General features: G+C 37.1%; 1 protein-coding gene across 4 annotated transcripts in view; it reads left to right on the plus strand.

Moving 5' to 3' along the window:
• TCF12 (transcription factor 12) overlaps positions 1 to 14,518 on the plus strand; it is a 408,834-nt gene that overhangs the window by 99,373 nt on the left and 294,943 nt on the right. The window contains exon 1 of one of the 4 annotated variants that reach the window (XM_027840783.1): positions 1,658 to 1,711. The exons of the other annotated variants lie outside the window; for them this stretch is intronic. The gene's annotated coding sequence lies outside the window, so the exon portion shown is untranslated. Of the gene's footprint in view, positions 1 to 1,657; positions 1,712 to 14,518 lie in introns of those variants that run through there. 4 annotated transcript variants of the gene reach the window in all.

A 14,518-nucleotide genomic window follows, 5' to 3' on the forward strand; every position in this document is an offset into this window, starting at 1 on the left:
TGTGTGTGTGTGTGTGTGTGTGTGTGTGTGTGTGTGTGTGTGTGTGTATGTGCGCGCAGGTAGTGGGGGGAGATGGACAGAATCCTTTATCAGCAATATATAGGATACTTATATAATTTCTGCACTATTTATATCTTAAGCATTATTACCTGGCTTTTACCTCAGGAAGGAATATCATTTTGGCACCTTTTTCATACTAAGTCTGCATCTACTGTAGAATTTCCTCTTTCTTGATCTAAGCTGAATCTGTTTGCCAAATATCACTGGATATTTTATGTCTTCAGAGAAGGGGGTGTTACTACCTGTAATCTCATTTCTTTGAAGATATAACATCCATTGTCATATTTACAAATCATTTCCACAATGTGAAATAAGTTTATAAGAGCATGCTTCTGGATATGAATAGAATGAAAAATTGGGCTGTGCGTTGGAAACCCAACAATCATTTAAAAAATTTTTTTTTCCTCCTTGGGCCAACTACTTAGCTTTGAGGGGGGAAGGGGAAGAGAAGAAGGTCATAATAATTGTTTTAGTTCCTGTTGTGCTAGCTGAAATATAAATTGTCTAGGCTTCAGGAAGGTTGAGGGCAGTGAAGAGATATCTAATAAATGCTTTTTTTAATGGTGATCATGATACTGATCTAGAACTGTGATTTCATCAGTCAGGAGCTCTCAGAGAAGAATTGCAGCTGTTCTGCAGTTTACGGTCTCAGAGAGTTTCTTGAGGAAACCGTGAGGCTAAGTGACTTGCCCATAATGACAGTTAATCTGTATCACAGACAAGACTTAAACCCAAGCCCTTCGGATTTCAAGACTGGTCTTCTAACTGCTATAGCAGAAGAGTAAAACTCGAGGCCAGCAAATTAGACCTGAACCAGATGAAAATGTAATGTTAAACTGAATAAAAATACAACATGGATAATGTTAATTTCTGGTTTTCTAAGTTAACAACCTGTTTCTATTTGAGCTTGACATCAGTATGCTGTGCCACACTTCATCTTTAGTCTGCATGAAAATGATACAGATAAAAGAAGGACAGAGTGATTGAATGAATGGATGAGTGGAATGAACGAAACACTTATTAAATGCTTGTTATGTGCAGAGCACTATGCTAAGCATTGGGGATACAAATAGAAAAAGTAAGATAGTCCCTGTTTTCTAGTAGGTCACGTTCTAATAGGGGAGATAACACATGGAAAGTTTTAGCCGCGGATTTCTGTTTTAAATTATTTAGTAGTGCCAAGGATTTGAGTGGCAGGAACTTTATTTTTTAGCTTTTCATGAGCTGTGGTGGTAGCACCTGCAGGAGTAGTAGTTAGGGTGTATCTGCATAAGGGTTGTCCCAGGGTCATGGCTGCTGGCGCTGACTGTGAATCATTGCTTTTCCCTCATCTTTGTAGAGAGCTCCCAGTGAGGCGCTCCCTCTAGCAAGACAAATCAGCACTACAGAACCTCTCTTCCGGGTGTACCATATTTCTATAAGAAAATCCATTCAGAATTCCAAGTTGGGATTTCAAGAACTTGTTGGCAGCACAATAAAATGGGATTGGCCACTCCCCCAGCTCCAAGGTATTGATGGCAGCTTCAGTGGTCTGGGGTCAGGGGCTCTAGCCATAGCACTGAGTTGGGGCCTGTGTTTTACAGATGAGAAAATTGAAGCCTGGAGAAGTTAAGGCATTTGTCCCAAAAGACACAGCTACTAAGTAGTAGAGGTAAGTTTTGAACCCAGGTCTTGACTTCAAATCCAGAACGCTTTGAAGTAGTCCATTTTGCATCACCTACCAGAGGTGCTACAAATAGGTCTTGGGTGTCCTAAGTCAGTGAATAAACATTATTAAGCACAGTGCCAGGCACTGTGCTAAGAATTGAGGATAGGAAAAGAGACAAAATAAAGAGCTCAAAAGAAACTTATAATTAAAGGTTTAGCCTTACCTTAGCCCTTGAACCAAAATGATCCCTAATCAGGGGAGATTTTAGGAGTCTGGAGTCCATAGCACAGATTGGCTCGGCATTAAATCAGCCTTGTTGCTGGTTCCATTTTCACCTTGGACTCTAGTTCTAATCATTGAATTCTTAACCTACTCTAGTTTCAGTAATTGAGTCTTCATCTTGTTGCTTGTGTGGAAGTCCCTGCCGTGGGTGGGGCCCCATCCTTTCTCTGGAATCCTACCTTTAAACTATGGTCTGTAGAGCTGGGTCCCTGTTTTATTCTGCCAGACTTCCATTTACTGTCTGCTGTTAGTAACTGCTATCTTGCTGCCCCAGTAACCACTTGCTCTCATAGCCACATTCTGATGTTATATCCACCTTTAAAGACTTCTATTTCCCCCTTATTGCTGGGCCTTTCCTGTATCTCCTAAGTCAATGTAGTGGCTTGCTACCAGAGCTTATCCCCCTTACTGACAGGAGCTTCTTTTCAAACGCATCTGTGCACATATATTTGACTCATTTTTCTTGAAGAGGGAATCTTGTGGCAGCATTTATAATTGCTAATGCTATTTTGCCATGTGATTGTATATGTCTACACATTCTTGGAAACATTCTGAAAGGAAAGCTAAAATCCTTATAAGATTTCATTAACCCAGTGATTAGAGAACTACCCAGCAATCACCAAAGGTATTTACCTGAAGCCTAATGAACAAGATGCTAAATGTGTCTTACCTACCTTGTAAATTGCTGTGATCTCATTTGGTTTCTCATTTGAAAAAGTGAAGCTATTTTGGACTTATAGCAATCCTAAAACAGGCTTAGTGTAGGCAGAACTCTATTCTTGGTACAAAAGTGTACACTGAATGATGGTGAGCACCTTTATGGGGTCTTGTTAAGTCCCAGACTTGTAATAGAGTACTTGGCTTCATGTGCTTACTGCAATTTTTATATTGTATATTGGATTTAAAAACACCAACCAGCATACTTTAAAAAAGGGGGGTAGGTTAAAAATAATTTGCCATTCAGTATAACATCATAAACTAGAGTTGGCTAAACCAAAGCCTGTATAATCTTGCCAGCATAAGTAAAGGTTGTAACTCCTCAAGTGTAATTGTTAGCTATAAAGAGTCACACAAAGCCCAGGAAGCTGCCATATCTCAGGAAACTGGCTACTTCATCCCTATCCACCTGTCCAAACTCAACACACGCAGAAACAGAGGCAAATACCAAATTGCAGTTGAGCGCTATGTTCTTGTGGTAAAGACTGATCGCATCTGCCGCATGCAGTACTCAGAGTTATGCTGGCAGTATAAGGTTATGAAACTGAAATTTTCCAGTAGAACAACAAGAAACTTCCAACTACCAAGAATTTCAGAGAGGAAAGAAAGGGTAAATTACTTGTATGTCAGTGACCCCACATATGTTTATAATTAGATTTTTAGGACACTTGAAGAGTTTGGTGAAATACAGATACTCTGCTCAAATATCCCCCTAGTGCTAATGAATTTCAGGCACACCAGGTGCTTGTACAATATGAGCTAAATAGATACGTTTTCTTCCCTTTTCCTGACAAATATTTAAGCATGTATATCAATTATGGACAAAGAAAAAATTAATTGCAGACATATCAGCAGAGTGGCCTCTTGTCAATTCAGAATAGTCCAAGCCACGTAGTCCCTAAAGTCCTGGGCCCAAAATAAAGGATTTCATTTGATTCTCTCCCCAGACTGGTCTTGGTAAAAAGCTAGTTAGAGAATATACTCCTTATCATTTTTGCAATGTTCCCACCTACATGCCTTGTAGAAATCTGGATTTGAATCAGAATTGCTAGTTCTGTCAACAACTTCTAGAAGAAATTTTTTTTTCTTTTTGATGTTTAAAAAATATGGAGTATATCACTTTCCAAATTAGTTTCTTTGTGCAGTTCTCACAACTCCATGAATACTTCTAAGAGTATACAGATTACAGCTGTGAAGATCAAGAGGCTGAAAATATCATTGATGAGAAGTTAAAGAAATGGGACTGCTTGACCCAAAAAAGAGAGTATTAAGGAATGAATTAATATTTTTAGACATATGAAAGGTTGTTAGTTGGGAGTTTAGGGACCCAACAATAAGATGTTCATTTCCTTTCTAAAGAATAAAACAAAGAAAATGAGCTTGTTGTAGGAGAAGAAATATATTTTAGCTCTTTCTTGAAAAGTTTAGTTGTAAATAGGTCTATTTGCAAAAGGCATACCAACCTTTACCCAATTCACAGAATGTCTCTACACTTGGTCATGCATACTCTTCCCCCAGGCAAAAGATGGAAATCTGACAAAATCTGAATCAGTTGCTGTTGTCTCCCTTTCAGAGTTTTTACAATGTCTATATGTAGAAAGATAAAATTGCTAAGAAAATAATTAAGATCTTAGTAATTAAGTCCTTGGAGATTATTTAGGTCAACTCCCTCAAATAACAGATCCAGTAAAGTGAAGTGACTTTTAGCCCGCACTTGATACTATTAATTAGTACTGGGACTAGAGAAACTCTAGGTATTCATGCTACAGTACTAAAGTTTGTAATCTTTCAAGCATGATAGAAATGAAATGCCATGAAAAAAATTTCTTCCAGTGACTCATTATGTTCAGGTTACCCTTAATTAATTTTTTTAAGTTGTGAACTTAATTATAAACAAACACAAACATTCCAATAAAAATGAACTTTTGTTATGTACGGTTTGTTTTGTAAGAAGTGTACATATATATTAAATTTTAAAAGGCAGAAACAAAATTATTCTTTCACTTTGTGTCTTTCTTGGTTCTTGAAGACCAAACCAGTAGGGTACAAGCTCCAGCAAGTGATAGAATGAATGTTTGTTTCCCAGAGACCATCACTGCTAAGCTTGAAGAGGACCATTATAAGTTTGACTACAGGGTAATTAATATTTGGCTAAAACAACCTACTAAATAGTAGAGGGGTTGTGTTTTGTCCCAGTGGAGGATGTATTCCCACCAGTGAAATCATCCATGCTTGAGTGTCCTTTGCATCATAAATCTAGAATTAGAAGGGAGGTTAGAGGTTATCTAGTTGAACTTTATTTTATAGATGAGGAAACCAAGGTCCAGAGTTTAAGTAAGTTGGCCAAAGTGCAGAACTGGGATTAGAACTCAGTTCTGAAGTCTCCAAGTTCATCAGTGTTTTTCCAGTATTTCTATTAATACCTCTCTGATTATGTTTGTAAACTTCTGTTGTGCTTTCTTTGTGGGAAAAGTTTGAGCTATTTGACCCTCTGCTTGAAAGATAGGTATCATTGTGAAATGATGATTGTGATTGTGATAGTTGACATGCATATGTCATTTAAAGGTTTGTAAAGTATGTTATATACATTATCTTGTTAGATTCCCAGGGCTGGAAAATCTGAGTTTGAATCCTACCCCAGATAGTTACTAGGTACATGACCTTGAACACCTCACTGTCTGAGCCTCATTTATCACAACTATAAAATGAAGATAACAACATCTGCCTTACAGAGATATGACTCAAATGAGATAATGTGTGTAAAACATTGTATAAAACTTAAACAATATATAAATGTCAGCATTGTTTATTAGCCTTATTACATAGATGGGAAAACTGAGGCTCATACAGGGTTAGGTGACTTGCACAGGGTCACAGCTATTTAGTATTGGAGGCATGGATCTGAACCCAGACCTGTCTTGACCCCAAGACCAACACTCTTACAAATACATAGAATCTCTCCAGGGAGTCAGGAGTCAGCTGGCTGTGCACGGAGGAATTAAGATAGCAATGATCCTAATAGGTACATGACAAAGATTCTCATGTGTCCTAGATCAGAGGTTCTTAACTTGTGTTGAAGAAAGATTTTAACAGGTCCATAAGTTTGGATGGGAAACAAAAATTTCACCTTTTATTTTCATTAACCTTTGGTTTCCTTTTAAATTCTGTGTATTTTATTTTATACATTTAAAATTTTTATCCTGAGAATGGTTTAGTAGAATTTACAAAATTGCCAAAGGGGTCCATGGCACCAAGAATATTCAGAACCCCATCTGTAGATGTTATGCAGATTAAAGTAGAGAACTTGGCAGCTGGACTAGCTCAAAAGACCCATCTACAGCATGACTCTTTTACTTGCTATGATCTTAAAGGTGTTGTTCCCCTTGTATTGGTAGTTATTTTTTTAAGGTATGTTGCATGGGAAATGGCTTAGACCATTCTAAGAATGAGGGGGGAAATCCCTTAGATTTACACTTGAAATATCAATACTCAATATCACACCATAATAAGAGAAATAGAACTTATGCTTCTGTGGTTGATGATGTTACTGAAGCATCCTTACATGGGGGATTTCAGATATCACTGGAAGATAAATAGGGGAGCCAAATGTGAACTAGAAAAAAAATTAAACAATGAAGATCTTGTTGTTATTTATAGTAAATTAATTTAAGAGTGCAAGTGTAATTACTGTGACACAAGTTTAAAAAGAAAAGTCAGATGTCATAGCCTGGGGAGCCAGAACACTAAAATTTGTGTTCATTGAGCTTCATTTAAAAGGACCTTAAATGATTACCCATTCTCCACTTTTCTAGTAGCTTTCCAGAATTTAACACAATAATGGGCATATAGTAGATGCTTAATTAATTTTGGAGGCAGCAAGGTGGCACAGTGGATAGAGTTCCAGGCCTAGAGTCAGGAAGACTCATCTTCCTGAGTTCAAATCTGGCCTCAGACACTTAATAGTTCTGTGACCCTGAGCAAGTCACTTAACTCTGTTTACCTCAGTTTCCTCATCTATACAATGAACTGCAGAAGGAAATGGCAAATCATTCTAGTAGCTTTGCCAAGAGAACCCCACAAGGAGTCATGAAGAGTTGGATGACTGAAATGACTGAACAATAACAACAAAATTAATTTTTTTTGATTGATAGATTTTTTTTTTTGGTTCACTTAGGGTTATTTAGAGAAATGATGTTGGGACTTTTTTTGTTTTTGTTTTTGTTTTTTTTCTCAGATATTCACTTAAGAAGAACCATTGTGTTTTACACTCCTTGAAAGTCTATAGTTGTGGCATTAGAGCCTCCATGTTACGTACCTAACTCTAAAACCCTAGAGAGTCAGTCTGGCGCTTTGTTCCAGGTTCCTGTCCATTTAGATATTTTAGGGGTCAAGTTATATCAAGTCTCTCTGTAAGTAAGTGCGTAAGGGGAAGGGAAAGAAACTATTAATTAGCTAGCTTACAGGGAGACTTTTAGAGAATATACTTTTTGCAAAAGGATTTGATATTATTTGATGTCAGAAATTGTGGAAGTATCAAGAATTACTACACTTTTTTATGATTTTGTAGTAGAATGATATTTTAGTTAAAATCTAAAGAGAAATTGTTTTCTCTTCTCAGCAGTACAGATCTCCTTTGTCTGTTCTATACAATGCATTCTGATGATAAAGTTTATGTAGGGAATAATTAGCAGCATGGAGCCCATTTAAGGGAATTTAGTCTTAAATGCCTTGAATTCTTATTCTTTGGAGCATGTAGTATGTGCATAGCCCAGAAACCAGCCAATTTGCCAGTAGGCTCGAAGGACTTACTAGTTCTCTCTCAAAAAACATTTAAAGTTTTTCAAAACTGTAAGAGGGGTGTGTGTGTGTGTGTGTGTGTGTGTGTGTGTGTGTGCTTCAGATAATCATCATTAAAAACAAACAAAAAAAATCCTTGCGTATTTGTGGTCCTGCTGTGTCAGTCATTGTGAGCTCTGCTTATCCTCTGAAGATTTTGATTGAAACTTGTAATGTTAACTTCCCAGAGTTTCTCTCTCTCTCTCTCTCTCTCTCTCTCTCTCTCTCTCTCTCTCTCTCTCTCTCTCTCACTCTCTCACTGTCATTCTCACTCTCACTCAAAATGTTCCAGTTATCCCTGCCCAAGTTCTGGGTAATATAATAAAGGTCATTCAAAATCATCTTGAAGTATATCTTTTGATAAACAACAGTGAAATTATCTTAACTCACAATGTTTGGAAATAATAATAACTCATTTGTATATAACACTTTAAAATTTGCAAAGTACTTTACGACATATTAATTCTTGACCTTTATGACAACTCTGTGAGGTGGGGTGCTATTCTTATCTTTTCTATTTTACAGAAGAGGACACTGAAGCTGACTTAACCAGGTTCATACTACTAGTAAGTAAGTTCAAGGACGTAAATGTCTGAGGCAGGATTTACAATCAGGTCATCTTGATTCCAATGACATTTCGCTCCCTTATAAGTAAAACAGTGAAAATCAGTAGAGGGTATTTGGGAAGCATTGGCACCATATGAACTTAGTTTCTATACTTTGAAAAGATACAGAAAGAGAACTAAACTGAACTTGTTCTACATGGCCTGGGTTTTATTTGACTTCTCACCTTTGGGGGTGAAGGGGATAGAGCCATTTAAGAAACTGCATAGATGTCTAGTTTTCCTAGGTAGTTGTTCCTGTCATAGACATTTTTTGTGCCTATATTGTTTAGAGCCTTTTGAATTGTTTCCTCTACATCCCCTCCCCAAAACAGTCCTCAGAAAAATTTCAGAATACAAGCCAAAAGTAAACTGTGTATATTTTATTCACATTAGTTACTACTTTAAAGGTTATTACATGCATTTTGTATAGTGTCTAATTTGTACTGGAAGGGAAGTATCACAATTTTTGGGAGACAATTATTTTAGCAGATAAAACCTTTACTTGTGTACAAAAGAAAAACACACTAATCATGGGTAATTTTAGACTGGAGCACAGGGAGGGAGCATCCTCCAGAAGGTTACATGAGATGCTGTCCTTGGGATTCTATCATTAAAAGCCAGCTACATTCCTTGTAGTTATTTCATAATCTTACTTTTGTGCTTTTCTGAAGTAGTCTAAGGGAAGTGAAATATTTTTATTGGTGGCCTATTTTTAGGGGTCCAGCTTTCCCTATGTTAATTTATTACCATTTAAAAAGGAAGACTTGAGGAGAGAATGAACTCTCCTAGGAAGTGAGAAAAATAGTATGATGTAGGTAGAACACTGGGATGGAAATTTGAGCCCTATTTGGCTCATGCTTTGCTGTAAAGTTGGCTAGGATTGCACCAGTTTCACCTTTCACATGTTTGCCCCCAACTAGACTCTCAGTGATTTGGGGAATGAAAGGTTATAATGCAGTTAAGCTTCTTTGGAAGGAAGACGCCACATATTAGAGAGGCAGAATGGAAATAGAACTGGGGGCAGAGTCGGAGGACCTGGATTCGTACCCTGGCCCTGTCCCTTAATTGTTCTGTGACCATGAGCAAGTCCCTTCATTTTTCTAAGCCTTAGCTTCCAAAATTTTTAATATAAAATTGTAATCATGTTTGTATCACCTACTTACCAATTTGTTGTGAAGATGCACATTGCTTTTAAAGGACAACATAAATTACCAACTTTAAAAGACCATATGAACACAAATTATAACTAATAAACATTGAATGTTAATAGTAATGATGAAATGCTTCCTTATTTTTCTTCTTAGTGTCCTTCTAGTCCATTAATTTAAAAAAATATTCTGAAACACCAACTGCTAGTTCAAGTATAAGCTTTTTAAGTAGAATACATATTTTGATGGAGCAGATAAAGAGTTAAACTAAAGGAATAACCAGCAGCTTCCAACTAGCTTGTATTGAGGAAATGAATACTAAGTCAGTACTGAGCCTCCCCTATTACTACTTAGCTGTTCTTTACCTCCTTATTCTTTATCTGTCTTATTCCTTTCTCTTTTGGGTTGAAGACAAACTTCTCTGTTAAATCTTCCTTTGGAATAAAAGTAGTTAACTAATTCCAGAATTGAAATTTGAAAGGAATAGAAATCCTAGATGTGAATGTCACTTATCAACAACTTGCAAATTGTTCTGCTTCATTTCCATTTAACTTTTTCTCTTTTAAACAGTCAGCTAAGTGGTGATGTAGATAAAATGCTGAACTTAGACTCTAGAAGACCTGAATTAAAATCCTACCTCAGACAGTTACTAGCTTTGTGATCTTGGATAAGTCACTTGACTTGTCTACTTAGTTTCCTCATTAGTAAAATAGGAATGATAATAGCACCATTTCACAGGGTCCTTGTGAGGATAAAATGAAATGATATTTATAAAGTTCTTTGTAAACCTTAAATCTCTGTGTAAATGAGATTGTCGTTATTAATAAACACATAGTCAAAGCAATCTTTCATTCTATATGATGAGGAATTGCTAAGTAAATAAAAAGGAGTCGATGTGACATAGTGAAAAGAGCATTGAATTCAGACTTAAAAAAGACCTAGGTTTGGATTCTGACTCTGGGCACAAATCTCTTAACTCCTGGGTCATTGTTTCCTCACTTGTGAAAATAAAGGGTTATACCAGATGGACTCTAAGGTCCTTTCTATCTATAAATTTTATTACTTAGATTTCCTTACCCTCATTTAAAGTGAAAACATCAAGAAAAGTGGGAGGGGAATAATTATGCATGAAAATATGCTAAGTATGAAGGCTTTTTGTTATATTGGCAGCTGTGGAGAAGTTTGCTGTAATTATAGTTTATTTTGGGATTTAATTCTAGGGTTTCTTTTTGCATTTTGTACCTCTTCAATGTTCTTTCACAGGATCATCGTTTTAGAGCTGGAATGGACCTCAGAGGTCATCTTGTTCAAACCCTCATTTTACAGATTAGGAAATCAAGGCCCAAAGAGGTTGTGGCTTACCCAAGGTTATCCATATAGTAAGTGGAAAAGCTAGAATATGAACCCAAGTTCTCTAACTTCGTGTCTTAACTTTTTTATTTCATAGTATAATAATTCGTCTATCTTTGTGCATGTACATGTCTACATATGTGTATTTGTATACATATACACACATATACAAACATGTGCTCTGTGTGTGTGTATATGTATGTGTGTGTGTGTATACATATATATGTATGTATGGAATAATATATATTTTATTCATCTATGTATTTCCCTGCACCATATCATAGTGCCTGCCACAGAGTAGGTGCTTTATTAGTGGGTTTGCTTAGGTAGATTATATGAAAGGACTTCATAGAACTTCTAATCAGTAGATCAAAAGGCATTTATCCACTACCTATGAAGTACCAGTTACCATGATAAACAGTAGGTACAAAGATGAAAAAGTTCCTACCTTGTGGAAGTTCACATTCTAAAAGAAAAAGCAAAGAAGATACAAAATATAAACAAAATTCAAAGTAATTGGAGATGTGAGACAGGATTAATATAGTTCTCATATAGAAAGTGATGCTTGAACTGAGTTTTGAAGGAAACGTGGGATTCCATGGAGTTGAGATGAGGAGGGAGTGTATTCCACACGTGAGGGACAGCCTGTGAATAACAGAGCAGGGAGATGGAATTTCATGAGTGAAGTAGCAGCAAGAGGACCAGGTTGGCTGGAGTAATGGATAACAAGAACTGAAAGGTAGTCTGGAAGTCAGGAGGAGAAGGGCTTTAGGTTTCAAACACTAGACTTTATATTTGGTCCTAGAGGCAATAGGGAGCTCTGGAATTTATTAATTGGGGGAGTGACATGGTCAAATCTGTGCCTTAAGAATGTCACATTGGCAGCTGAATGGAGGATGGATTGTGGTGGGGAGAGATTGAAGATTTGGAATTTACACTGAGATGATCTGGTAAGAGACTGTTCCTAAATGATCCTAGGCCAGGCTCGGTTTGGAGGACCCAAGGAGCTCAAATCGGTTCTAAGCTTCCAAGGCAGTTTGAGGAGGTCCTGTACCAAGTATATATCAATGTTCTGAGGCATGTGTCAATCTGAATGATTTTTGTCTGGATGTATTACATCCTTGAATTGGGGGTAGTGGAAGAATTGGGAAATGTGACTGAAATAGTAGTGACTGTTGGGTTGGTTTCCTCTTATACTGTTAGAATTCTAAAGGGAGAGACTATAATTTCTGTTCAGCCCTTGTTCAAATATCCTTCTAACCATGGTCTCTGGTAGTTATTTTGGAAAGATCTTAGCTTGCTTTTGAGCATTTTTTGAATTTCCCTAGAGGACACAGAATCAGGCTTGTGGGATAAAAGGAGTTTGAATTAAGAGAAGAAGGAGAATAGACTTTAGACAAACTCTTGGGGAGGTGGAGAAGGAATGTGGTGGAAATTGAAAAGGGAGGACAGAATAGAAGTACAATTAAATCTTCTAACAAGTTTTAGATAGTGCTTATGTGGTTAGGAAGAATATTTGAAGTAAGTAGAGTAGGACTGAAATGGGGAATAGTGTTTCCCCTTTAAGTTGAATCACTTGATAGAGAGGAGAGAAGGAAAAGGTAATCCTTTGATGTGGCAGGTACCTTTATGTTCCTTCCTTAAAAAACTTTAGCTGCAATTTAATGATAAAAGCCCTAGAGACAGAAGAGCAGTTGTAAAGGAAAATTTCCCATGCAGAATTCTAGTGGAGAGGCTTTGTGTTCAGTCTTGGGGGTGGGAGGACAGAGAGAAAAGAGGGACAGGGGGAGAGAGAAAAAATGAGAATTAGTTTTCTTAGGACAGTAGCAGAGATGGGTTTTATTGAATTTTATGAGAATTCTGTGATGCTGTTTATCAATATGTATACCCTATTACAAAATATGTTATCTTGGTTTTCTTTAAAGCTTCAAAAATAGCCACTTTTATATAGTTCTTTATACATATTCTCATTTGAGCCTCACAACAACCATAAAAAGTAGATTTTCCCCATTTTCAAGATCAGAAACCTGAGGCACAAAGAGCTGGAGAGGTTTGACCAACATCATACCCCTCATAAGTAGAATCTAGGACTTGAATCCAAGTTTTCTGATTGCAAATTCAGAGCTCTTTTCATTCTGCCACACTGGTCCTTGATGTTAGGTACTGAGGACTATCTGTGCCTCCTGTGGAGCCACATGAGGTTCAAACAGAGCTTACCAGTGTCAAGTTTGAGCAAGCATGTAGAGTATGTTCATGTATCAGTGGTGTCTTCAAGAGCAGCTACTCTGCTCCCATGACTCAGCCTCAGTAGAAACTATAGATATTGTCCAATTCTTTAAGTTTCGATAAGTGTGTATAGTTGGTGGTGAGGATATACGTTATTGCTCATTCAATTCAGTTCAAAGTATCTACAGCCCACAAACATTTATTAGTGTAAGACGCTGTGCTAGGTGCTGGGGTTGCCCAAACACTAAAATGGATCTGTGGTTTTATTGATTTGGGAGTTCCTTTCAATCATAGAGATTACAGCCTATCTATGTCCACCCATCTCTTCTGACTCTTGTTTTTGTTCTTCCAAAAGTTCACAATGTGGGGCCTCATCCTCTATGCTGGAGGCTTTCCATTTTTTTCTCTTGACGTCATGAAGGTACCAGTGGAGCACTTAGGCTGTCCATATCTGTCATCCCTTGATCTTGGAACTTGACCACCCCATCTACTTCTCCTGGTATATGATTCCTAAATGATATAATTTTGGCCTGTTCTTCATAATTCTTTTTTATATGCTGAAACATGTTCATGCACCTACCATGAACCTTTCTGTTGTCCTCGCTTTGATACTTATCTTTAGTTCTTGGGAGGCAGTAGTATTCCACTCTGATTGTCATATACCAACACTAGTAAAATGTTAGGATTGGAATTAGACTTTTGGGGCAGCTAGGTGGTACAGTGAATAGAGCACTGGCCTTGAAGTCAGGAGGACCTGAGTTCAAATCTGGCCTCAGACCAAACACTTCACACTTACTAGCTGTGTGACCCTGGGCAAGTCACTTAACCCAATTGCCTTTAAAAAAAACAAAAAGGAAAAAAAATTGGACTTTTACTTTTAGGGGAGGTCTGGGGTCAGTAAAAGAGCTCTTATCATTTCCCAAAAGAAATCCAGCTCACTTTCCTCCTTTTTAATTCTGGACCTAGCTCATTGGCCATCTGTACTGATTGTTGGATAAACTGTTGAGTTTTCAGCTGAATACATGTTGAAATCTGAGCAATAAACATTCTTCATCCACTTATACCTTACTGTGTTGATGGATAAATCAGGTGTCCATCTTTATTCTTTCAAAATATCCAAACTTTTAATATCTTTGAATGATTATAGACCTTTTCCAAAAGGGTTTGCAGTGTCTTGGGGCCTGATGCAATCAACACAGTGTCATTGTAAACAGCATCTGGAGGAGTTTACCATCCTTGGGGAGTCTTCTTTCACCTTGGCCACTATGTTAGATCTCCATCGCTAAGGTGAATACCTTTGGTGAATTGGGGATACAAAGACCCCGCAAAATGAAAAATACTCTCTGCCCTCAGTGGTTGTATTTTTCTTCTCATAGGTGTACCTTGAGAACAGTAGAGTAAATAAAAGATAATTTGAGGAAGAACAGAACACTCATGGTTAGGAATATCATTTTACCTTCTTGCTTCTAATAATACCGCCAATCCTTCTATATCCATATACTTTATATAACAGTAAAGAAGAAAATCAGGAGAAAAGATTTTCTCCACAATTTTCTACTGATTTATAATTTATTTTTTTGCTTTGCAACATCAAACCTTGATGGCCCTTTGAAGCCCCTGGGAACTTTAAGAACAACATTTAGTTT

The sequence above is a fragment of the Vombatus ursinus genome, unplaced genomic scaffold, assembly GCF_900497805.2.
Source record: "Vombatus ursinus unplaced genomic scaffold, bare-nosed wombat genome assembly UNPS02014848.1, whole genome shotgun sequence".
Lineage (NCBI taxonomy): Eukaryota > Metazoa > Chordata > Mammalia > Diprotodontia > Vombatidae > Vombatus > Vombatus ursinus.